Raw genomic sequence first — 27,473 nt, 5'->3', positions numbered from 1 at the left:
AAAAAAAGCAGAATTTGAAACAAAGTAAACTTTTTCTGTATATTTAATTTTGTTTTACAAACTAGTCTTTCACATTTAAAATTTTTGAAAAGAAGAAGAGCCATTAAGAAGAAAACATAATTTAATTACTTTTTTTTTCTTTTGCTTGTCATGAACCAAAAACGTTTTATTTCTAACAAGTTATTAGTTCAGTTTTAACCGGTCTTCTAAATGAGCCTCTATCAGCTGCGATCGGGTGGCTTCTGATCATGTGGGTAAAATGCTAATTCACATGGAATTAGCATTTTGCAGAGTAAACAACAAGTTGTGCTGAAACGGGGGGGGGGGATACTCAAAAGTAGCATTCTTACATATTTCACGAGGTTTGTGAGACTCGATCAATTCCATGGGCAAATTTGATCTGCCCATGGAATCTGCTAAGTACGTCTGAAAAACCAACCATAAAATCCTAGAGATGTCAGAACTGGTTTTCTCATATATATATATAACCTTATATTGACTTATGTTATCCTATCCCTGGATGCTTATTTAGGAGAGAGACTAAAGCTATAGATTCTCCATCCTTGGTTTAGATCATACCGACCTGGCTGGCTGAGTTGATAACTTCTCTCTAACCTCCAAGCATAGATATTAGCGAATGTCTTTAGATGGTAGGTAGTTTTCATCGCCTGGTGTGAGATCAGATAATGTGCTATAGGTTACTCAGAAGATTGGCATAAGAAATAAAAATAAAGATATATAGCGTGTCTACTAGCGTAGATACTCTATATATCTTAAATCGTATGTTTTGATAATCCAGTTTGGTAAATATCTCTCATATGAAATTTAAACATAAATTGTTAAATAGTCTATAAATGTGATATAGCAGGCTAGACTGATGGTGGAAGTCATCCACTTACAAATTACAAATTTAAAGAACACTCTCCATGATCTCTCTCGATCAAATATGAAGTATTTAATACTGAATTCTATAAAGAGATGCCAGACAATTTCTCATCTGGAGTATAAATAAATCAGTGGAACTGCATGAAGCTGAGCAAATGAAAGTTCTTATGGAGTTTCTCAGAAGAGGATGATAAGGGGTAAGCTGAAACAAAAGCAGACAAGTAGCGTATATGTTTTGGAAGGATGATGCAAGACAAAAGGATCTTTTATTACCATATAAATGAGGAATTTTGAATAAAACGTGGACGGGTGTGCGCTGCAGTGGTCAATTTATCATTCATTTTGTCAACACTATCACTGACAGTCTATTAAATTCCGGACTGCCGCCTTTCAGTCAGTGATTGAGATCTTGAAGTCCAATAACCGCCCGACCATTTCTTTCCGTTGACGTTCAGACCTCCCACAGTTAAGGAAGGGCCCCGGGGTAGCTAACACATCTCTACTGCTCCGACAGTCTGACTTCTTGCATCGACAGAGGTGTGGCGTTCACGTCGCTTCCCTGAAGCGAGGCGTGAGAAGGAATCGTCTTAGGGATGACAGAGATGCAGCTGATAAAACATTCTGACAGCGTCTCTTGCCAAATCTGTCGTTTGCACGTTCGTGGGAAAGAATGTCTCGCGTATTTCATTCCTGATTTCATGTCTCGTGCTCATATACTATTCTTTGAGCTTTAAGTATTTGTACAGTAGTTTTTATAGATTGAATGCAAACGTATTATTTCATTATGTTTTGGCTCACTGTCCATTATCTGTCATTAAGATGAAAATCTCCTCCTTTTACGTATCTTCCACTTCACGTTCATTGCATTATCATAGAAAAATGGAATTGTACTTTATTAATTAAGTCTCTCTCTCTCTCTCTCTCTCTCTGGATTTATACTGTAGTATAAAAAGATGATGATATATATTTCATTTCTTTTGTGAGGAAGTATCTTCTACGATAATAGCTCCATAGTTCTGTTTCTGTCAAATATTCAACAATGCGATAACTCATGAAGGAAATTACTTCAACATAAAATACCACATACAATACTACGTCTCATCTCTCTCTCTCTATATATATATGTAATAAGATAGTTTGATTTGTTTTCGGGTTAAAATGGATGGCACGTTTTCATTTCAACTTTGAGTTACATTGTAAAGAATGTAATTCACAAGCCTCAGTAGTAAGACTCATTTTTTTTAAATCTAATTTTCACACTTGAGAGGTTGTGAAACAGATGTTCTGTTTGAAGAGATGAAGAGTGTAGTCTTTAGGAAATAATTCATGGGGAAGGCTGCTCTAGAGAACTGAGGTAGATGGAATGAAAGATGAGTGGGAGTAGTAGGTCTGGTGGGCTAGCAGTTGAACAGTAAATGAATGTTGGGTAGCTGTTGCTCGTGGCTATTGTAGGTTTAACAGATATTGGAGACATGGTGGATGCCAGTCCTGCTGAACAGTGCCCATGGAAGTATTTGTAGAAAAGACACAGTGCAGAAACCGATCGTCTATGAGACAGTTTGGCTGGAGAGTTTGTGAAAGAGCGGTATAAATTATCCGAACCTGCCGCAGAATTAAACTCTAGATCCACCAATGTCAGTAGCCGTGTCGTACTTAGCTGTATATCCAAAACATCTAGAAATATTTTCCCTTCGCGATACTTTTCAGCTGACCTCGCTTTGTATGCATTCCTGAAACATTCAGAAATGCGTGGCATAGCGCATGTTTTTGTGACGTCTCCTGCGACGAACTGTATCTTAAAGGCGTTAGAATTCCACATATTTATGAAAAATTAATCCACACTTGTTGCTTCTTCAATAAATCCATTTCCCAACGTGATGGATGTAATTGATACTGTGATTGTTTCTTAGAATTGTAATTAAAATATAAGTTAGATTATTATAGAGAAAAATCAAATAAAATTAGACCGGTAAACTGCATCAGTTTAAACGCGCACGCACGCACGCACACACACACACACACACACACACACACACACTTTTTTTATAGATATAGAACAATTAGGACAATAACTTTACGTAACTATCCGCATTAATGAGACAGATACTCGACATACTTTCTTGCCATAATTACTGTAATACAAGACACCGTTACGATACATTTACTCTTCATTTCGTTTACATTTGCTGATAAGAGCGGATATGATGAGATCTAATCAATGTTAACTCTACTTTGTGGCCAACATACTCATATCCATGCCACCGTGGATTCGAACTCATAACTGTAAGTTAAAAAATGTAGGGAATTCTATCCACTTGCCTTTCTGGTCGGCCTAGTAGATAGCGAATAGTGATAGATGATAATGGTACCTTTCAAGATCCTTCAGACCTCCAGTAAATAGTGTAAGCGCAGAGCACTATCCTGTTTATTGGAGGTCTAAAGTGGCTTGAAAAGTACCATATTTGATCTCTAGAGAGGGAGCCTGTGTTATCTAACCATTAGTTAGTTATTCACGTGTAACGTCATTTTGACACCGTATGGTCGCTCCCGTACCTCACTGGGTTTTTGGGAGTGAAGCCTTCTACTAGAAGAAGTGGTAGAGTTGCAGAAAGAGTTAGTAGGACAATCACAAACGCCCATTTGCTGGATTCGAACCCGCAGCCTCTTGGCTGGAGAGCGGATACGCTAATCACTCCCAACCAAGTTAGCATCTAATCGTTAGCGTACTCATATTTCTAATATGTTATGTCGTTCATTGAGACTGTCATGTTTAAAAAAAAAAAATTAAAAAGAGGGAAAAGATTCGAAGCAAGTCTGACCACTCGAACTTGATTATCCAATTCATCATTTGGTGAAACGATCTAGATATTCACAAAGAAGTGGGAATGGGGATCCTACGATCTTAGTATACTTAGGATTTCCTTCAGGATTGGCATTTGTTTCATAAAAAGGAAATAAATGAAATTAAAAATATTTTCTGACATTCGTAGCACAAAACTCATTTCATTTCTGAACCACTAATATGAGGGGACTAATCTCCATTTGGAGAAAGTCTTTGACAAAGCAATAATTTGAAGAGGAAACAAAAATGAAATAAAATAAATACAAACTTGTCTTAGAAATAATTTTTTTAAAAAAATTTAATCGTCAAGAAATGAATTAATTGTAATAAAAATGCAAATATGATTTGAATTTAATACCTTGGAAGAGAAGCAATGATTTTCTTTATGAGTTTCAACTGTTTTCGTCGGTATTTAACAAGCTAATTTCTTAACGTTAAAGCAGTGCTTTTGCTTTTTAAATATTGGACAGTATCTGATGGCGCAAAATTTATTTAATATTAGAATATATATATCGAAAAGGCTCTGTTATCGATGTGCCACTAGACTGACTTCAATTTCAAAATTTCTCTTACGCTTTTGATTTTCTTTTGATTATATTCTATACAATTATGCTTAGAATAATATTAATTTCTCCAATCTTGGGAATTTTCCCTCAGAACGTTATTTGCGATATCGTATTGAACCAAGCAGAAACTAGTCCTCTAGAATTTGCTCATCATGCATGAATTTATATGCATGAATGCATGTAAATTTATATGCATGATTAAAAAGAAAATTTTGATTTTTATAGATAATTTGGTAGATTGTTTATTCATAAGCACATTTATACATCCATAAAATATGTTATAAAATTAAAATTATTAATTACTGATACGCCGAAGGTGGCATAAATCGGAAATTAATAAAATATGAATCAATTTATTAGACAGTTGTGGATCTGTATAAATGTTGCTTTCTGAGATCCACACTTTAATGGAGTGAGCGAATCTTTTTTCTCTGTATATAAATGCTGCTGTTGTAGCACTGCGGTTTAATCTAGATACGCTCGAAAGCATGTATGTATTCATGTGCTTTTTTCTTTATTTTGTCTTCTTGATCGTCTTCTCAGCTATAGATCTATTTTGTTTATTTGCGACACACACACACACACACACACACACACACACACACACACACACACACACACACACACACACACACACACACACACACACACAAATACCTAAGTGAGTAACGGAAGAGAACAAAATGAAGAATAATAAAAATATATGCTTTCGAGTGCAGTAGTGTGGCCGCAATTAAGAATTTGGACTACAGAAATGTTGGACATTTGTAGAAAAAGTCAATACTTTTAGAAAACTTTTTTTTTTCTTACTATGCAGTATCATCATCGTGTTTTTTTTATTTTTTTTGTAGATATTTTTTTCTGTGCTCTCTTCGATCACTGTCCGGTTAATTTTATCACTATACGTATATATTTTGTCGTCTCTTAATCTCTTCATCTACGTTCCTTCCTTGCTTCCTTTCTTAATGTTTTCAGTTTCGTGCTCTCTGTCGATATTTCAGTCCTCAGTTCGTTTCTCTTTAAGGCCATTGGCTTATTTTTTGACACATCCACTTTGCTCTTCTCTTTAACTCCATTTGTTCTATACTTTTCTTGGCTTCCACTGTCCATTCCAATAATTAATTAACGAACATTGGAAGAAAAGGAAGAATCAATTAAATAACCATTTCTTCCTTTTCTTTCTCTGTTCCTTGTTCTTAATTCCATAAAATTAAGCATAAAATTAAAAACAGATTGAAAACAACAGAATTGTTTCAATTTGTTCCTAATATGTTGAATTAGTTGAGAATAGTAGTAATCCTTTTTCAACTAAAAATTTTCAGAACCTTTTTGTATGATCAATTTTATTACTGATTAAAGTAATTTATATTTTGTACAGAGATAATCAACCAACCGTTTTTTTTTAAATGAAGGACACTTCAATCACAGCAACACTTAAAAAAAAAAAAATATGGACTCATTTTATTATTGCAACTTTCGCGTGCAGCGTCTTGTATCTTCCTCTGACTGTTAGAGATGAGGAAATGCCTGTGAATGTAAAATTTTATATAAAACTTCAGAAATTATTAATGAAATACTACAAAATTATGAAAAACACAGACTGGAACGTACTCTAGCCAAATCGTTCAAAAGTTTTAAAGAAGGCTGTAAAATGGAAATCTATTCGTATGTGATATCAGATGTCTTCACAAACGATGAGTATCGATCAACTATCATCGCTTGAATGTCTTTGGGAAATTGCCGGGCTCAGATGCAATATATGCATTTCTTATGTGATGTTTCGAAATAAAAACATATGAGTGGCAAAGGGAAGGATTTCAAAACAACTATCAGTAGTTTTAACTAAAAAAATAAGTAAATGATTAAATAAATAATCATTCATAATTTTTTAATATGACTATATAAAGGCATACATTAATCATTTCTCTACCCTCGTTACTTTAATCATCCTCTCCTGTTAGATAACACTGTTACTTAAGTATTAGGAAGTGTCAAAGAATCAATTTTTAGTGGTACATGATTTTCACTGAACCGATGTGAGACCACTGTCCTGCTTATTGGAAGCCTGAAGCAGTTTGAAAAAGTCTCCGGAGCAGTATTCTGACAATATCTAACCCTTAGCTTATCTGGTACTATACGTAGGATAGATTTACAATCTTTCATAGACGAGATGCACATTAAAAAAATAATAAATGAAAAGAAAGAAAAGAAGTGATAGCGGAGCATGAGCCTCAAACTGTCATTTACATGTGGTTCATTTCTTAGAATATCAAGTACTTAATCCAATGTGCAGCTAATCTGTAACATTAAAATAATGCATATTATAAAGAAATGTTATGCTACTATTTCCATACTATGAAGACTATAATCAAAAAGCACACTCCCTAGAAAAGTATTCAACTAAAGGTTGAATTCGCTAATTTATGTGCTAAATGACCTAGATATAAACATATCTCTCTCTCTCTCTCTCTCTCTCTCTCTCTTGCTTCAGGCTTTAATTCTGATTAATATCACTACGTTTACACTTCTATACCAACTGTTTATCACCTAATAAAAGTGTAATTACTATTAACAAGTCATTTCACAGTATCGAAAGCCTTCACTCACTGGTTGGTGGACTCCAGAAAGAATTAGAACTCCTCCTCCTAGCGCCGAGATCTCTCTCTCTCTCTCTCTTGATGGGAACATTAATATTATAATTTAGAGCCCCGTGGAGTAGTTCAAGTCAACTGCTCATAGCATGGAATCAGTATAATATTCATTCTTGCATAATTTGAGAGCCTGCAAATTAACCGGAATCATTTAATTAAGAAATTTATCTCACTAAAAACAGTTGTAATATTTTCCTAATAAAGATACTGTAGTATACCCTTACAATGTCTTTTAGTCACGATACTATTCATTCATATGTCAAAGTAGCCTGTTAGAGTACTATACTGTTGACTCTATGACAACAACAACATGTTTTGACTACACAATTTTCTACTCTGTTTAACTTCATCGTCTTTATAAAATAGATTAAGCTCTTGACTTCGCGATGTGCGAAATAAAAACCCACCGTTTCCATTCAGATTCCAATGGCTTCCCGTCCTGTTACTTCACGGAATAAAGCCATCTAGTAATCAATCGTCCGTTAACCATTTGTTGGACGATCGTAATGACGAGTCCCGTAAATCCACGGGTATAAAGTTATCTCCTACCCACGCTATTCATTATCGTTCTCTGGAAGTTTGTCGCTGAGGTCAACACGGCTGTCATAAATCTGAGTGATTTATAAGCTTCTGTCGTCTTTTCTCCCCTCAGTCACCTTATCTAGTTCCCACGTGCGACTTTAACATTCCGTACTGTCCAGCAGAAAGACGACAAACTGTCGCCAGTAAAAATAAACTGGCCGATAAGGAAGCAAGAAGACCCTCGTGGACAGTAACCTTCCTTTGAGTCAGCTCCTTACCCCCTTTCTCCAGGACATCTCAGAGGACAATGACGACTTTGGCGTCGTTAAGTCTGCTGATAAAGAAAACGAGGGAGGAAATGTTAGTGAAGATGGGTAGCTCTGATATCTCAAGGATATGAGGGACCTAATGCAGAAATACACTGTAAAGGAGCGAACAATACTGAGGTGAAAGAGGCTGATTATATTATATTCTATGGAGAAATTCTGCAAATAATGTACGAAATGTTTTAACTTAAACTGCCGCTCCAAGAAGGTATTCTATATTTCATGTTTGAACTGCTGTTTCGAATTTCTGTGTGTTTTCCTGCATTCAGTATTACGATTTGTTTATTGAATCTCATTCCACTCTATGAAATTTAAACTGTTAAGTAGCATGTTAATGTTAAAAGCCTGAAACAAAAGTTTAAATTAAATTAAGAGATCATCCTTAAATGATGTCGTACTGTTTGAAACTTGGGGGGTGGGGAAGGAGACTGGTAATTATGACACACACAGACACTGAAAAGAGAAGGTAGATAGATCTGAAGTAATGTTATGTTACGAATCCGAAGCGCATACTCGATTTAAATTTTTCACAAAGGAGCATATTTTAAATATTTCAAAATCATCGGAAAACAATTAAAAAAAAACCCTGAAACAAAAGTTTAAATTAAATTAAGGGATTATCCTTAAATGATGTCGTACTGTTTGAAACTCGGGGGGTGGGGAAGGAGATTGGTAATTATGACACACACAGACACTGAAAAGAGAAGGTAGATAGATCTGAAGTAATGTTATGTTACGAATCCAAAGCGCATACTCGATTTAAATTTTCCACAAAGGAGCATATTTTAAATATTTCAAAATCATGGGAAAACAATTAAAAAAAAACCCTGCTGAATTACAAACAGAATCTAGTTATATTAATTTCGACAATGAAAGTTGCGCATTATATATTCCAATATATATATATATTGGAATATTGGAGTATATATATATATATATGTTAAAGATACCAAGCTATTTTAAACCTGGTTTTTACTCCATTTCCCAAGTAAGCAGACAGACAAATAAGTCAAGTTTGCGCCTGCATATAATGTAAGTCTAACTGACCCGTATAGTAGTACAAGTCTATGCAACTCGTGGTAAAGTTGGAATAAGCTCCGATCACTATTCTTAATATTTACCCTTAATGCAAAGCCCATCTCCTTGAGGAGCTGTATGATGCTATGCATTAAAGGCAAGGGGCCACTACCCAGACCCGTTTCGACCTTTATTGAGGTCTCATCAGTGGGAGACGGGCTTAGAAATACCAAGGTTAAGTAATACAGAGCTTATAAGTATTATAAGTATTTTACCAAAACAAGTTACCATAAGGTGCTTTGACCTTATTAAATAAAAATCTCAGGATTAAACCTTGGTATTTCTAAGCCTGGCTCCCACTAATGAGTCCTCAATAAAGGTCGAAACGGGTCTGGGTAGTGGCCCCTTGCCTTTAATGCATAGGATCATACATCTCCTCAAGGAGATGGGCTTTGCATTAAGGGTAAATATTAAGAATAGTGATCAGAGCTTATTCCAACTTTACCACGAGTTGCCTAGACGTACTACTTTACGGGTCACCTAGACTTGCAATACGTCTAGGCGCAAACTTGACTTATTTGTCTTTTTACTTACTTGGGAATTGGAGTAAAAACCAGGTTTAAAATAACTTGGTATCTTTAACATGTATTATATCCAAGGTAAAAAACTTTCTACACACACACACACACACACACACACACACACACACACACACATACATATATATATATTCATGCTTTTATATACTGACTGAGATCTGAGAATTAGAATAAATAATGAAATTTATTAAAATACGCAACATGTTTCATCGTAGTGGCCGACTTCTTCAGGCCGACATATATATATATATACATACATTTTTTTAAAAAATTTTTACCATATTTTTTATTTTTAATCTTTAATTGAAAAGTCTTGATAAATATTCTTCGCGTCAGAGACGGGATTCGAATCCAAGTCTTTTACACCAAAGAACTTCGTCCAAATCAAATGAGCTACGGAGGCTCATTTGATTCTTCCTCGATTCAAAAAACCATGTAAAATTGATTTCACATGAAGGTCATCAAATAAGGTTCCCCGTTGAGGTATTTTAGTTTGTCAGCAAACTGTGCCAGACAAGCCAAACTAAACTCCGACTTTTTTTTTTTAATTTTGTTTTATTTTATCATTCATTATTAATTTATCATCCTTAAATACTTCTCTCCGGCACATTTCGCTACCATAATCCATATCTAAATTTACTTTAATGTGCCATTTCTTATGCTGTGAATTTAAAAAGCGGTTCATTTTTTTTTTTTTTTAGTGCAGAGAGACATTCGAAGTCTTTGATCCAGACTTTTGAGGTGAAATCACTTTTACTAAAAGTAAAAGTGGAAGATAGAGATGCTAGTCCTGATTTCCATGAATTTCTCTGTGTCTTCAAAGAAACCCTGATTTTCGGAAGTAACTACAGATGGCCTAAAATGGATACTAAATCAATACGGTACTTAATCAGAGAGTGGGGACGCTATAGCACATTCTTAAATCCCTAATTGTCCTCCAAATATTATTTGTTTCTCATTATAAATTATATTTTTAGCTTTTCCCATCATAAAAAATAAAAACCTTCAAGGATACTGTTACTTCTAGTTCTTCCTTTCCTCCCGAGGAAAAAAAAAAAAGTTCATCTCAGTTACTCCCTCAGAAGTTATATATATATGATACCTACATGAATCCTATGGTGAGATGTTTTTAAATATTTGAGCGCTGTATTACCAAATGTTGCCAGTTAGTTAACAATAGACCAATAAGTACGCAGCATAAAATACTATATATTCCTTGACGAAACGATAATGATTATTATATAGATCGCATCAATCGAGTCGTACTGTAGTAAACTCAGCATTGCTAGTGATTTGTATACATTATCGTATACATGTTTTATTTTTTTTCTCGATGTTGTTTCTAAATCATACAGCTTGTCGTAATCCGTCCGTTGATGATATTACTAGAGAGCGGTATCCTTTATAACTCACTTTGTTGCTTCAGGTCCTTTATGACTTATAGAATTTCCTTGCATGCTGGCGGAATACCTGTTTTGCCGCTGGTAGGCACATTTTTTGTATTGGCAATTAACTTCGCAATACTGTGGCTCGCTTCCAGCGTTCTGTTAGAAACTTTAAAAGGCCGGGTTCACACGATGTTAATGTACTGGTAAGGTGCGCGTTTATCGGCACATAAATAATAAAGCAATTGCGTAGTTCTGGTGGTTAATCAACGTGACTCTCACCACTTTCTAGAATCATTACTTCGGTTACTTGGAAATAACCGATATCATGTATTGTGCTATGACAGCATTTGTTGTAAGATAACGCTTTAATATACCCTATATATTATCACTTCGATTTTTTCTCCTCTCCAGATGATGATGATTTTGTCATGGAAGATATACAAAAGATATATCAAAAATGCAAGCAGAATTCCACTAAAATCGCAATATAAACATAGTGAATACAAGTTTTTATTGCAGTGACGGCATTATTATGAAAAGATTTGGAATATACTGAATGTCGTGTGTAATTCGAAGGCTACTGCTAACTCTCGAAATCAAATACAAACTTTTGAAAATTTAAGTTCTCCATGCTCATCACAGTTAAGAATCACAAAACCGCATGAACATTACTAATTCCACTACTACGTATATGTGTGTTTTATATGACTCCCACTCATGAAAGGTTGTAAATTAGTACTATGAGTGGTATTGTTCATTCCCCACCTAAAGAAAATCACAAACATCCATATCTATGGCGGGATTCGAAACCACAGTCTGTTGGAGAACAAATACGCTGACTACTTGCCCAAGTAGATTGCCGAATGAATGTGCTCTCGGAGAACTCACAAGCTAATACACTGAAACTCACATTAATTAACCGATGTAATAAATAATAATGTAAATATTTTAAGAAATATGCGATTATCATAATATTCGTGCGTTTAAAAATAAAAATGCTTTGATGAAAGGCAGGATAATGCAAAAAATAGCAACGTTTCTGAAAGTTATTGTTTATCATTTAAACAATATTTTACTTGGAAACCAGAGGAATTATTTTTCAATTATGAAATTGTGTTCATTTATATAAATAAATAAATAAACACTTTATGTCTCCCTCACTCGCTTTGCATCGCGCATTCTGAGTTCATTTTCAGAAAATAAAAATAAAAAAATAAAAAAATTGACATTATATGCGTAGAAGTTAGCACATGGAAGAAAACAAGTAAAATTTTGTCATTTATTTATTTTTTTCTTTAAACTCTTTATTTCGAGGGGCGAAAAGATCCAGCGGTGCGTACCTCATTTCCCTGTCTTCATCTCCTGTGTACGTTTTTTTTTTGGCGGGGGGGGGGCTTAAGTAGTCTTTCAGCATATCAGACTATATTTATAAGATTATTTTAAGTTATTCGATTATTTTTTCACAGAAACAGGTATGTTATGTCTGAGTCAGTGCAACAGTATTTCCTCCCTTATCGTTGCATCAGAGAAGAACTGCTGACGGCTTATAAATGAGGCCGCATCCCACTTCATCGCAATTTCATGTCTTAAATTGCTCGATGGATTTTGAAATAAGAATGGTTCTAGGGTTCCTTACTCAATATTTTTCCTCAAATTCAATTGTGGTCAAAACTGAACTACTGAATCTACCTTCTTTAATGTTCCATTACACGAAGTTTAATGGAACATTAAAGAAGTTTAATGCGTTTAATAAGTCTAATATCGGCCTGGTTGGTCAAGCGGTTAGCGTACTCTCTCCAACCGACAAACTGTGGGTTCGAATCCCGCACCCCCGCCCGTGGGCATGGATACTTCGTGAATGTCTTTTGGGTAGTAGATTAAGAAAAGTTGTTAGTAAACGAAGAGACAGTGAAAAAAAAAAAATTCAGTTTACTGCAAGTGGCTTGACTCTAGATTCATACTCAGAATCACGCAATAAACGCAAAACTCCATCCAAAAATCAAAATATAATAAATACCAATAGCAGAAAAGTTGTTTCTTGTCCAAATGGAAGTCGTGGTCCCTTGCAAAGGCCAAGGACACAATTGTCTGTCAACCTGCTCTTCCATCTTTCTCATCCAAATGGCACCACTGTTGGAGCACCTAAAAATAAGCTCACCTCCTAGCATCACTCTTCCTCCAAGTCATACATAGAAGACAAGAGTAAATCACCTCCTACTATACCAAACCATATCACACCAAAACAGTGTTAACATTTTTTAAACGTTAACACTGTTTTTGAAAAATAATATCACAGGAATAATGAATAATTTACATATTAAAAATTCCGATCAGATTATACTCAAACGTGTGTTCCAAAACTAGAACAACCTTTATCATCTCTAAAATTTTTTATACTTAGCTGGCACATATCCCAGTATATGGAAGTAAGCATATCCAACCTATGGGTAGTACTCTCTCTCTCTCTCTCTCTCTCTCTCTCTCTCTCTCTCTCTCTCTAGTTGTTCACTACGTGTCATGGTGGTGCATGGTTCCCTCTCCTCGATTTCTCCACCCATGCAAGAGTGTCTCAGGACTTTACCACCTACCCTGTTTCTACGTACAGAAGTACATAAATGGCCTACTCTCGCTCACCACTAATCCTCTCCACAGTACTGCTGACAATGAAGATACTTCATTCGTCCTATTCCTTCAACAAACCCATGCAGTATCAGACATCCTAATTTTCAAGATGATCAGAAATTAGTGCCTTAAACATTGCTCGCTGCTTATCATATCATCCTCCAATGGGAAAAGGGTTAACCTGGTCACTTTTAATACTATCAAAACAGGGTCTTGTCTCTCCCACCCCCAATACACGGGATCTCAGCTCATTTCCCTTACCGTCAGTAATACAAATCACCAGACAGGATTACATCTCGCTCCTTGAACTGGTATTTACTTCAGCCTCTGTTGGCATATAAATACGTCACGTCTATAGCTTGCTCATCCTCTAAAAAACTAGGCATTATTTTCCGACCAAGATTACTTTTCAGTAATCCAGCTACTAACTCTGTAGATATCTCAAATCGCCTCATACTTAGAATACTGTTCACATTTGTGGCACTGTACCCAAAACCTCCCTAAAAATTCTTAATATTGTCCAAAACAGAGCTGATAGATTATCACTCCTTCCCTCCCTCGTTGATTCACTTCAGCCAGTATCCACAAACGCACTCTTTTAGCTCTGTGTCTTTTATACAGGTGCTTCTATGGTCACCGTTCCTCTGAACTGGAAATCATTATTCCTCCGATTTCTTTCGAACTTGTTAAAACAGGAGCAGCAATTGCTCAGCATTCCTTTTCAGTCCAATTGCAGACACATCGAATGTGCTTCTCCTCTAATTCATTCATTCCATCTACCTCTGTCCTGTGGAACATCCTTCCTTACGAAGTGTTTTCATACAACTACAGCCTCAAATCTCCAAGAAAAATGTCAATAAATTTCCTCTTTCCCAATACAGGTACTGATATGTTTTAGGTTCTTCTATCTGTTATGTATCGAATTAATATATAAGTTTTATTTCATCGTACGATTCAAAGACCATCAGCTGCTTATTAGACGCCTGAAGTGGTTTTTCCCTTCACAGAAAACTTTTGCGTATTTTATTAGTCAGAACATTTATGATTATGCAGGCAATCGATGCTAAGCATTCTGTCTCACTTCCTTAACAAAATGTTTAGTTGGTACCTCATTTTAATTTGGTATGTAAGGATGATATCCCATCTTTATGTCACCGTAATTTTTGTAAGATTATTTTAAATATTTATAATTATTACAATTTTTTTATTAATTTGCATTATAATGTTCTATGCAGTTCAACAATAGGTTCTTAAAACTTACGATCCGACGTGCAGCGGTACTTTTCTCTTGAAATAAATATATTTCATTCTTTTACTACAGCCGTGTAGCTGAGGAATGTTTATTTGGTCTTAATACGCATAACACCATATATCTGGGTATTACACTAAATACCACTTTCATTGTCTTTTCTCGTGCTTCAGCTTATCTCCAACAGGTGGCATTGCATACTTTGCTAAAAAGTGATTATGGAATCGCAGAAGAGGAACGTCTATTGTCTTCTCTTCTGTATTCAACACTCCCTACATATCTCTTCTGTCACTTCAGGAAGCACATTCGACCATTGTTGGTGACAATGAGACAGGTGAGAGGTAATGGGAGTTGATGGCCTTCCCCGAGGCGAGTACAACACTTAATATATGGAACTGTTCTCCAAGGTCAAGAAAATAGTTCCATACTCCAACGCCAATTCCGAAGTCGGAGAAGAGGGAGAGAAATTCCAGGACTGGCACTGATTTCCTATGCTGATCTTGTTGACGATTCCCAGTATTGCGTCTCTGCAGCTGGTTTCAATGAAAATAACTCTGTTCGTTGAAATGAATAGTTTGAGAAGCGGTGTTTTTTTTTTTTTAAATGGCGAGGGACTAGTGCCGTGGGTGAACTAATAATTAAATATGTTCTGAATATGCATTTTTTTAGAAGTAAAATAAATAACGAGGTTGGATCACTAAATTCATATTCACAGTTTATTCGTGATTTGTATATTTATGAAAATTTTGTTGAATTCTGGTCGCTCGCTTTAAAAAAATAAGTACATAAAAACTGATCTCCTGGCTTAAAATCGAACTCCACGTAATAATCGCTGCAAAAACAATAAGAGCTACTTGATTGAAAAGATGGATTTCCGAAAAAATGAACACAACTTGGCTATCTCACGAACCTTTGTTTGAACTTTTCAAAATTTTCTTTCGAAATTTTATTTAAGTGTTTGATGTCTGCGATTCTACATTTATTTATGTATTCAGTGTTTGAGATAACTTGAATACGTGCAGCTGTTACAAAGAGATTTCCTGCTCTAAAATTCACTCTGAATGGTAGGCATAAGCTTCTACTAGTGTATAATAATCCACCTATTCAAAATTTTAGTTACCATCCAACAATAAAAATTCCGTTACTCTCTCCCAGGTAAGCTTAGTTCCATCCTCCTTCCTACACCGATGGAGTGCCGCATAGAGTGGTTTCAAAGGGCCATGACCAAATTGTTCAAATTAAAATGATGTCCCCTTGCTTTCCTCCTTACACACCTATAGCACAGTACTGGGTCTCAAAATAATCCCCCTCGCTGAAACTCACTTGAGCCAATTTAGCCGTGTCCATTCTTTTATAATTTGATCATTTAAATTCTTCCTGAATGGAAGGAAAACGATAAAAAAAATGTCTTTAAAAGCATATCGAAATAGGAACATTTAGAGTTTTTCAAATTTATTTATTCATATGGAGTTTCCTTCCTTTTCTCCCCCGTCCCTATTGGGACGAGTTGAGCCCCCTCATGGGGGTGTTAAGTATTTATGGCTGTAGATCCGTCTGTTCATGGGGCCGGTTTGCCTGCTTGCGGGATGAAAAACCCCAGATAAACTTGGGGGGGAAAAAACCCTGCTGTCCACGCCCAAGACCGGCTAACTTGGCTATGGCTGAGGAAGATCCTTAAGCTCCTCACGTCGGCGACGGGAATCGAACCTAGGACACTCCTTTCCTAGGCATATGGTTGTGAAGCTCATAGCCACTAGGCTAACCGCGCGGACTGTTTTCAACTGTTTTTCAAATGAAAGTGACTTAATCGGTCTCATGCGAAGAACACAAATTGACAGTTTTCCCTCCTGTGGGCATACAACAACTTAAAATGAACTGTATACCTAAGATACGTATATCCAATTACAAATACTGATTAATATTGAATTTGCTTAAAAAACATTTGAGTAGGCCAGACAGAAGTACAGTAGGAGAGAGAGAGATTTCGCTGAACGAAAGAAAAAAGCATTTGTTTTAATTTTACAGTATATAAGGCTGACGCTAGACTTTTCTCCATAAAATAAATAAAAAAAATAACACAGCGTCTGGAACAAATTTTGTTACATTTTATAACCATTTATAAAATAAAATTTGTATTTTCTTCCTTTTATGGGGAGTACTATTTTTATGATAGAAAGAAGCCGTTATCACCATAGGCTTCAGAAAATCGTGTCACTTTAGAATCGACTGCATGCACTAAGAAAGTGTAATAATTATGAGTTATTTATTCAAAGATATTTAACCATAACAGCAATTATCAAACTGCATTTATAATTTATGCTCTACGCTATCTTATCCTAATGTTTAAAACTGATATAACAATGAATTTCATAACAAATATTGCTATAAGAGCTTATTGTTCGGCAAAATTTGACCTGAAAGTGGCATTTCAAGATCTCGAGAGTCTGCTGCTGTTTATATATATATATATAAACATTTATAAAAACTATTAAAAGTAATAGTTTTATATATATATATATATATATATATATATATATATATATATATATATATATATATATATATATATATATATATATATATATATATATATATATAGTTTTGGCCTATATATAGGCCAAAAGTAATAGTTTTATTAAAATTCACTAGTATTTTGAAGATAGGACTAATACAGGCTTTATATCTTAAGTCTAAAATCTGACGACGAATCCATCGAAACTTCCAGCACACCGTCATTTATGATGCTGGCTTGTTGTGCATATTAGTTTTTCAGTCGTTAATTTTAATTCTTAACCTTTTAAAATGTACAATTTTTTTATTTATTATTGTTTTTTTCATGGACTATTTGTGCTTACTTATTGGTTATTCACCTTTTAACATTATTTCCAGTCTCATATTATTTTCATCAAGTTCTGTGCTAAATGCTATGTTATTTAATTTTCTTCAAAAATATCCATGTATGTCTAATTAGTTATTTCAGTTATAAGTGTTAATTAGTTATTGGTAATTTCTAATACAATAAATTTAAATGAGTAAACTATTCATTTTTAGCCCATAGGTTGAAATAAAAAAAAGTAAAACTACGATATGGCATAAAAAAAAGTACTGAACTTAACTTCGACATCCCCTTCAGTACACGCGCTATGTCGTTCGACTGCACGCACATTAATAGAAGAACACGTGTAGAGTCTACGACATCATATTTAGCAATTGTGTTGACATTGGAAGAAAAGACGTTATTGTTGAGCATTATTTTCGCCCATACGGAATTGGTGCAGCAAATGGTCCAAGTCTACGACATGACATGTTTGTGAGCAGTTTGTTCGTCGTTTCCGTAAGCGTGCACCGAGCATTACTGTCATCACTGTCTTAATAGAGAGGTTCTGACATACTGGGAGTGTTCTGTCGCAATATAAAGAGCATTCGAGGGAAGACCATGAACTGTTAACACAAATGAGAATCACCAGCGTGTGCTAGAGCAAGTGTTACAGTCTCCGAAACGCAGTCAACGACTAACAGAGATAAAACTTGGGAGACATAGGCGGTCACTAAAGAGAATTCTTAAGGAGCTGGACGCCTTTTCGAAAGTCATTCAGGTGGGTTAGTGTTTAACAGCGACGGATTACGCTGCACACGGCAGTAATACTGTGTATGTACACGTGCCGCGTGCTGGCCAATGTCTATGAAGATCCGTCCTTCCTCCATAATGTCCAGTTCTCGGACGAAGTGCATTTCCATCTAAGCGTTCATATAAACAGACGAACTTACAGGTTTCTTGGTTTCTCGAGACCTGAATTTGTCCAAGAGAAACCACTTCACAGCGAGGCCACTGCATGGTGTACGGTTTCCGGCTATGGCATAATTGGACCCTACTTCATTGAAGAGGGTGGTGTAATTGTGACCTTAAATAGCGAAAGCTACATCGAGAATGTGTTGGTTCCGTTCACCCAGAATTTGCATAGGATGTGTCGTGCAAAATATTGCATTTAGTGCACAGATATTCCAATGGGATGGAGCAACCTGTCACACATCACGTGATTCTAGAGCCTATTTATCAGAACACTACCACAGGAGGTTCATTTCGAGGTTCTCAGAATTCCCGTATCCCTGATCTCACATCACTTGATGCTTTCCTTTGGAATATGTTGACGGAATGGGTATTCCACCATGTCCTGCCCTCAAACCTTGATGAACTAAGGGATAAAATTACACGATATGTCCAGCAGATGTCCCAACCCTTGTTCTCCAAGATGACACAGGATCTTGGTGCGCTACGAAACCTGTCTTGAAAGACAAGGTGCCCATTTCGAGCACGTAATCTACCACCATGTTAAGACTTTATTCGACCAAGACTCCACCGATAGTTGTGGATGCGCATATCATGTGTAAACATATATTTCTTTATTAATAAACCCGATTACCCCATAACATATATCGTTGTGGTTGTTCATTTTTTTTTTATCATACTGTATTACCATGAAAGCTTTGCTATTTTCAGTTTGATTATCTAATATCAGGAGCTATATGATATTTTAGAAAGTTCTAAGTATTACTAAGTACTTATTTTGTCACATTATCTGTAGCTAGGAACCCTCAAGTTTGTTGATGACGCCACTGATTGCACAATAGAATTGAAGTTGATCTACCTGTTTATATGTACTGCCAGGCTGTCTTTTAAACATGACTGCAAAGACTATTCCATCTAATATCCGGTAACGTGATTATGAACACTCATGAAATTCGGAATACTGCAGTGTTTCTGTATGTATGCTCCGTGATATATCTGTAATCCAGTAGGGACTTAGAATTCTTAGTTCAAATGAAAACTATCCAATTTTTCAGCGTGAAGTCAAAGCTAGAGGGAAATGAAAGCAGTCAAAAATAAATAAATAACATATAATAAAGCAAAAATAAATAAATAACATATAATAAAGCAAAAATAAATAAATAAATAAATAAATAAATAATAATAACATAGCACGAGAGAGATGTATCAAGGGCTTTGGTTTTGGAGTACAATGGGAAGATATTTCAATTACTTTGATTTTTGGATTATTAAAAAAAAAGTACACCGTTGTTTTATACGAGTATTAACAATTTCCCGCAAATAAACAACTAAATAAATGATTTAGCGTCTTTTACCTTGCCTAATTCAAATAAAGGAGTGCAAGCCTATGAAGAAAGAACGCTCGGTATTCTTTCCCTTCCTCCCCCCCACTTTCTGTGATACAGATTATGTAAGTTCGATATCATGCAAACGAAAAACTTTCCTGCCCTGAAAAACGACGCGATCAACTTATTCTTCCTCCTTAAGGGTGTTTTGTCAGCTTTGTTATCCTGCAAAGTATTTCAAGAGATGGCGTCTATTAGTATGTTGATATACAGTCTATGTGTTTCTTTTATTTCATAAATGAAATGAACCGTTATTAACCTAACATCTCTGAGGTTTGGGGTAGTATAGGTTATGTTCTGCTTTTTGTGCACACTGTAGTAAGCAAAATATTCCAATTTTTTAATACATGCTGTCATTTTTTTATGATACCCCGACACGAAAATTGGAAACCAACCTTTCGTGTCAAGGGTAGCATAAAAAATTGTGAATTGTATTGCTATCAAGATATTGTAGTAATGAATTGCACATTATTTATTTTGAAATCTAATCGCGTGATTTTTTGTTTCAAGATAATGTTCTGAAGTGTATTGAATATGCTATTATCCGAGAGAACTACGTAAATCTAACAAGGAGTGTTAAGAAGTCATAATATTCATTGTGAAGACTCCAATTACATCGAAACGGGTAAGTGATCTTTATTGTTTGTGCCATTATCCCCATTTTGTGATTTTTCGGTTCGAAGAACTCAGATTACATTGAAAGCTTTTACAGCACTCAACGCATTCTTTCTGAATTTTTATATTCTCCTCTGTTATATCTTTTTTTTCTTTCGCACTCGCTTTCAGAGCTTCACTTCCCCTTTCTCCACATCATGTTATAACGGAAATGCATAAAGTTTTTACCTTTAAAATGTACAAATGAATTTATCTTTCATCATTATTATGCATAACTTTGTTTCTGCGAAATAGGAAAAAAAAAAAAAAAAAAAAAAGGTCATTTTTCAAACCACTTCAATTCATTCAAGACTGAAAGTGGCTCGAAATATTATTTTCTTCTTTTTGTTCCAGATGATTAACCCTTAGCTTACATCTTGAATGCACAATAGAGCCAACTATGCATTTAAAAGCTTTTGTGGGTTTATGCACATTAAATAATATATTCTGTTTTAAATTATTTTTCGATGAAGTTCGTGGCATAAGCAATTCGCAACGAAACTCTCTAATTAAATTTAAATTCTCTAGTCGCTTTGTTTTTCTCTTTATATGTATGTGTATACGTAAGGTTTATTCCTCTGGATGGATTTCAGTATTTAGAATACGAAACATTTGTTGAACTATCTCAATTTTTGCATCAATCGAGGAATTTTCAGAGGCAAAATTTGACAAAAAAAAAAATTAAGGTAATCTATTGGTAATTAAATGTGAAATCATCAGAGGGATGAAGCTGCGTAATTTTTAATTGTGATGAAGGTTGAGTTTAGATATAAAACTTTTTTTTTTTTAGATTATTCTGGCATCATTATTAATTATGTCGGCTTTTATTTGGCGGATCGATCCATAGAATTTTTACAATTTCGGAGAATTTTAAAATTAATCACAGCCGATTTCCAGATTATCAAATTTCTGAATTTTATTACTTACCATTAAAGATTTAAAATTCTTTAAAAAGTAAAGATTTAATGCTCAAGGCGTGTACTTTTTTTGATTTCTTATTTGCATTTTCACCAAACAAATTTTTCTAATATGGCAACTACCTACTTTAGGTAGCGAATGTGTATGCTCCAAATCATCTTGATTGGAGAATTTTTTCTACGTGGAGAAAAAAAGAGCCTTAAATTTTGCAAAAAAAAATTAAAAACTGCCAAATATGAATCTCCCCCAAAAAAGTTATATGGGGGATCAAACAAAAGTTTGAAATTTTTGTATGGTTCTATGTATGGTTCTATAAAGTAAAATTGGTCACTGTTATTTTCATCCCTTCAGCCAAGATCCTTTTGAAAATGAAGACCCACGTTTTTTTTTTTTTTTTTCTCCATCGTTCAGCATATTTAGTACATCCACTTATCATCACAAAATTTTTGGGACCTCCCGAGTAGTGCGCAGTAAGCAAATTACAAGTTGAGTTTTTATACGCCGCTAGTCTTAATGTAAAGTACTGTAGAATAAAACATTTAAAAATGCGGATATTATATAATTTCATATCGGTAGGAATTGCATAGAACAGGCGCAACTATAGTTTGAAGTGTTTATAGGAATTTGTTTTATTTTAACCAGTTTGAATTAGCTAGTTAATAAAAATAATTATCATTCATCGCTTAAATATAATTTATATTTCCAAAGTATATGACATTGTCAGTTCTAATAGCAATTTCCTTGCAGGTTTGGACAAGATAATTTTATGTAATTCCTGTTCATACATGACCCTTTCCTTGATTAAATTATTACAATTTCTAATTTTAAAACTAGAGAGGGGACAGCTACTCTTCCGTGACCATATTATTTTATCACTTAAGTTATCAAAATGCTATTTTTCTCTCTCTCTCTCTCTCTCTCTCTCTCTAAAATGATATAAAGAGTGAATTTAAAAAAATTAGTTTAACTTAAATGTTCTTCAATTAGACGTTCAATATGTGCCTCTTCTTTTTTAAGCATTTAGTCATTTATTTTTTCCTCTCCTATTTTCTATTATCATATACACACCACGCATGATCAAAAAAAAAAAAAAAAGTCTCAATAATGCCAGAAGTGTTTTCAACAAGAGGGCAGAATTTTTAGCATTGGTTAGTTCCAGTCAGTACCGTCGACAGGGTGTAGCATAGAGGCAGCCTGCCTCTATGCTACACCCTGACAGCGCTGCTTAATAAGAGCGCTCGTTCAGCCATTGCGTAGCAAGTGCTGAAAGAAGTTTTTCCAAGCTTAAACTGATTAAAAATTATTTGCGAACAGCAATGACCCCCACCAATGAACATCAAGAAGGATTGGTGGGTTTAGCAACTATATCGATAGAAGAGGACATAGCTTATAATTTAAATTTAGAAGAGCTTATAAACAGTTTTTAAACGATATCTCCGTAGAGAGCAAACATTTAATTAATATTACTATATAATATCGTTTTTTGCATTAATGTTTCTCTTGTAATAAAAACAAAATAGCAATTGCAGAATTTCTTATTTTTTTTTTTTTTTGTCTTATAATCCATCAGAGCGATATTTAATTGTTTGCCTCAGGGCGCAATCTAATATGGCGACAGCCCTGGTTCCAGTGCCACGCCAAGGGGCCCGGCCTCCCAAAAAAGAAAAAGGAAACTACACTAGAAAATTTTTCAAAAAACTTTTTCTAATTAAAATTCATTTTTTTGTTTATGTTGTGTCGTGTCTTCTATTTCTATACTACTTATGAATTAGCGGTCACATAAGGTGGGAATACCCAATAGCTCTCGGGAATCACGACCGCTGTGAACGCAAGGTGAACGAAGTAGTGCTCGGGCGGACCGAGCGCTACTTCGTTTGCCCGAGCCGGGCCAGAGAAGATCACGGGTATCATTGTATTGGCGATCACTGCAGATGCTCAGTCACAGGTCGTATGCAATGTGTATGTAGTGTGTATTCTCAAATCGTCTACTCAACTCGGTCCTCCCAAGATTAAATCTTGGGTGATCTTCCCCCCCCCCCCCCCAAAGATTAAATCCTGAGTGCGCCACTGGTTAGTTCCTATTGGCCAAAGTTATTGGTATTAGTGAAACGTGGCTGACTGAGGATGATATAATTATTGGCATAGAAACCTCTACCACAATAAAAGCTGTAATAGAGAATAACTCAAAAATGAACTAAAAAAAGGTAAACACAGCTACTACCATGGATGATGCTAATGAAATATTAACAAAATCTATATTGAATTGTGCACTAGAAATAGAAAGAGGAGGTGTAAAAAGGCACCAAGGAGAGGAAAAACTAAGACAGGAAACCTTAGATCTGATGAAGAAAAGAAGAGATTTAGATGACACCAATAAAATAGAATATGCGGAAATTTGTAAAACTATACGTAAAAGGATGAAACATGAAAATTAAAGAAACAATAGAAAACAATAGTAATATAAAGGTCCTAAGACGAACATTATCAGTTGGAACAAGGGAAATAGCTGCTGTAAGAGGAAAAAAAAATGGTGAACTTATAAAAAATAGAGATGCAGTAATCAAAAGAATTCAGGAATTTTATACTGAACTCAATGAAGAGAAAGACCGGGACATCCAAGAATCATCTATGGATAACTCGAGTGAGGAAGAACATGATGCCCCTGAGATCTTACAAGGTGAAGTGGAAATGCACTGCGGGAAATGAAGAATGGAAAGACCCCAGGAGAAGATGGAATTATGGTAGACTTCTTAAAACTCGGAGGAAGCCCTGTCATCAAACAGCTGACTAAACTCTTTAGTAAATGCCTAAAACAGAGAAAAATTCCGAAAAATTGGAACAATTCATTTCTGATATTAATTTTTAAGAAGGGCAATAAAGAAGAAATTAAAAACTACAGACCTATAAGCCTACTCCCCACCATATATAAAGTTTTCACAAAAATTATAAATAATATAATAAAATCTAAACTAGAGGGAATGCAATCCTGTGAACAAGCTGGATTTAGAAAGAATTACAATGCTTTGGACCATATTCACACATTAAGACAGCTTATTGAAAAATCAATTGAATACAATAAACCATTATGTCTGGCCTATATAGACTACGAAAAAGCATTTGATTTAGTTAAAACATCTGCAACACTAAAATCACTTGAAACCCAGGGAACTGAGAAACCATATATTGAAACACTAAAACATATTTACAATAATGCAACTTCTGTAATTAAATTATATAAAAACAGTGAAAAGTTCCCAATACAAAAAGGCATCCGGCAAGGCGACACCATATCTCCCAAATTATTTACAGCTGCACTAGAGGAAGTCTTTAGAAGCCTTGATTGGGAAACAAAAGGAATAAACATAAATGGAGAAAGGCTGCATCAGCTGAAATTTACAGATGATATTGTCCTGATAGCAGATAATCTTGAAGATCTGGAAGAAAGGCTAAATCAGCTAATGAAGCCTCCAGAGAAATTGGATTAAAAATAAATAGAGAAAAAACAAAAATAATGATGAATAAATACATAAACCATAGAACTATCAAAGTTGAAAACCATGAAATAGAACAAGTTACTTCATATGTATATTTGAGCTGATTGTTATCCTTAAAGAAAAGAGATTGAACGAAGAATTCGCCATGGATGGATGGATGGCTTATGGGAAAATGAGAGACATATTCAGAAGTGACATTCCAGTGAGTCTGAAAAGGAAAGCTTTCGATCAGTGCATACTTCCTGAACTAACATATGGAGGAGAAACATGGACTTTAACAGAAGTCCATGTAGAAGCCCTAAACAAAAAGCTGAGAACAACACAACATCGTATGGGAATATAATGGGAGATAGGAAGACAAATATCTGGATAAGATTTCAAACAGGTATCATGGATATTGTAAAATACATTAAACAGGCTAAATGGAGATGGGCTGGCCGTATTGCCAGATGCAGTGACGGGAGATGGACTAGAAAAACAACAGAGTGGAGACCAATGGATGGAGCAAGACAAAGAGGAAGACCGAGAAGAAGGTGGAGAGATGAACTAGAACAAATCGCAGGAGTGGGATGGATGGGAGAGGCAGAAAACCGAGTGATCTGGAAAATCATGGGGGAGACCTTCGTCCAGCAGTGGACAGAACCAGAAGGTTGAAGAAGAAGAAGATAGATAGTGAAGATTATAGGATTTTTAGGGTAGATAGGATGGAGGGGAGGAGTATTACTGATATCAAATGAGTTGCCGGCCTGTATTTGAGGCTGTCTGGTGTGAGGTGCAGGTTAACAGGACAAAGTATTTTGCTGGTTTCTGCTACAGATCAGGGAATGCAAAGGATGATGTGGGTGATATGTATCAGCAAATAAATTCAATAAGTGGAGAGTGGGTAATGTGCAGTGGAATTGGTAGTGCTTTTGACTAGATTGTTTACTTTAAGATTGGGTAGAGTCACAAGGGAATGGAAGGAGATGAAAATAGTTCCATTGCATAAACGAGGTTTCAAGACAGAAGTAATTAATTATTGACCAATTAGCATTTCAGGAGTGGTGGTCAAAGTATTGGAGAAGTTACTTGAAGACAAAATTTCAGGAATGGATGGATAGGAATGGGATAATGTATAGGGGAAGCATGGCTTTGTGAACTTTAGGTCATCTTCAGTAACTTATCACTAAAATGACAACTGAGTTGAATAAAGTTAATAACCACACCGCGATACTGTTAGGCTTCGCAGAGACATTTCACAGGATACCGAATGAAATCCTGATATATGAATTACATCAAATTACGACAAGAAGCTGGTGATGTCGATAAGAGAGCGGGTTGTTGGACAGATACCAGACAGTAGTTTAGTCAAGAGCAGGGTGTTGCTGAAGGCCTGTGACTAGTGGCTTGCCACACTAGTCACAGTGTAGCAAGCCACTAGGCTCTGTACTTGGGCGACTATTATTTAATTTGTTCATTAAGAAATGATATGAAGGATAATATTCAGTTGTTTACAGATGATGCAATATTAAATAGTCAGTAAAGATTATATTTTACATAATTTAAACAAACTGGAAGTATGGGGAAAGAAGAATGGAAGCCAGTCTAATGCGCCAAAGTGTAGGGTTATACATTTTTGAAGTGGAAAGATTATCAGTTGTGTACCATATTGATGAAAGTGTATTTCAGGAAATTGAAGCCAGGGATTTGGCTATGTTCTGGATAGGGAGTTGAAGTTCTGAGGGGGAAAAAAAACCTGGCTAAAAACAGATCATAGAATTATCCGGTTATTGAAGAACACCTGACATCCAGAGATAAGTAGGCTATTATTCCTCTTTATAAGGCTTTGATAAAGCCTAATCTGGATCACAGGTCACAGATCTGGTCGCCTTGGTTTCTTGGAGTTGTGGATGAAGTGCGAATTCAGAGGCGAGTGACCAAGATAGCGACAGGTTTGTATGATGCTCCATATGTGCAGAGATTGAAGATTTGTGGATTGATCTTATCCGCCGATCAAGGCTGGTTGATCGGCGGATAAGTGAGGCAATATGATAGAGACATAAGTTGCGTAGGGGTAGGGGGGGGGACTTACAGGATTGATGTGGAGGAAATATTTCAATATATGAATAATGTAAGGAAAATTAGAGATCGTCCGTGAAAATTGAGTAAGAGTGTGGTTAGTAAGGGAGTGAGGTCTAAAATTCTTGCTTGGATAGAGAGAGAGAGTTTGTGTGTGTGTGTGTGTGTGTGTGTGAATGAGTGGTATAGATTGCCAGAGTCAGTTGTGTGTGCTTGGTCGGTGAATGCTTTCAATGCAAAATATGACATGCATTGTATAGGTATTGATAATTAGTGTTTTTGAAATGGATCCCCGCAATGCGTCTATGGCTCCATGGAGGCGCCCATATTTAATAATAATAATAGGTGATTAAATACGCTAAAGAGGCAACCAGGATATTTGCAGTTTTCTTCATTTTAGGATAGTCTATCTAGGATGAAGGGAATAAAATAGCAGAATGTGACCAATTTTGCTTTATATAGTCACCTATCAAGGCTTGTCATAAAATTTTATTTTATCCTGCAAACTTT

The 27,473-nt window shown here is 35.4% G+C and overlaps 1 long non-coding RNA gene across 1 annotated transcript in view; it reads right to left on the bottom strand.

Moving 5' to 3' along the window:
- Window positions 1-27,473, bottom strand: part of LOC150094283 (uncharacterized) — a 168,862-nt gene that overhangs the window by 119,599 nt on the left and 21,790 nt on the right. Inside the window, exon 2 of the long non-coding RNA XR_016550218.1 lies at window positions 19,314-19,522. This is a non-coding gene — a long non-coding RNA (uncharacterized LOC150094283). The remainder of the gene's footprint in view (window positions 1-19,313; window positions 19,523-27,473) is intronic.

This window comes from Typopeltis vanoorti, chromosome 22 (assembly GCF_054136105.1).
Source record: "Typopeltis vanoorti isolate ZY-2024b chromosome 22, IOZ_Tvanoo_1.0, whole genome shotgun sequence".
In the NCBI taxonomy this organism is placed as follows: Eukaryota; Metazoa; Arthropoda; class Arachnida; order Uropygi; family Thelyphonidae; genus Typopeltis; species Typopeltis vanoorti.
Note: the sequence above shows the minus strand (reverse complement) of the source record. Positions and strands in the feature narration are given on the sequence as shown.